We start from the raw sequence: 474 nt of genomic DNA on the forward strand, positions 1-474 counted from the left end.
GTGGCCACTGCACTCCAGTCTGGGCGACAGAGTGAGACTCCAACTCAAAAAAAAAAGCCAGGCATGGTGGTGCGCACCTGCAGTTCCAGCTACTTGGAAGGCTGAGGCAGGAGAACCGCCTGAGCCTAGCAGGTTGAGGCTGCAGTGGCCATGACTGTGCCACTGCACTCCAGCCTAGGCAGGAGAGTCTCCTACTCGATAAATAAATAAACAAACAAACATTTGCCATTTTGATAAGCGAAAAATACTATCTGGTTGTTTTAATTTTTGTTTTTGATTACCAGTAGGTTGAACATTTTTCATGTTAATTAGCTACTTGAATTTTTTCTTTTATGAACTGCCTAGTCATACCCATTTTCTCTAATTAGTATCTTTTTCTCATTAATCTGTAGGAATTTTTTGTAGTAGTAAAAAATTATTATTATTTTTTTTTTTGAGTTGGAGTCTCACTCTGTCGCCCAGACTGGAGTGCAG

The sequence above is a fragment of the Carlito syrichta genome, unplaced genomic scaffold (assembly GCF_000164805.1).
Source record: "Carlito syrichta isolate Samal-C Ts95f unplaced genomic scaffold, Tarsius_syrichta-2.0.1 Scaffold303278, whole genome shotgun sequence".
Taxonomy (NCBI): domain Eukaryota; kingdom Metazoa; phylum Chordata; class Mammalia; order Primates; family Tarsiidae; genus Carlito; species Carlito syrichta.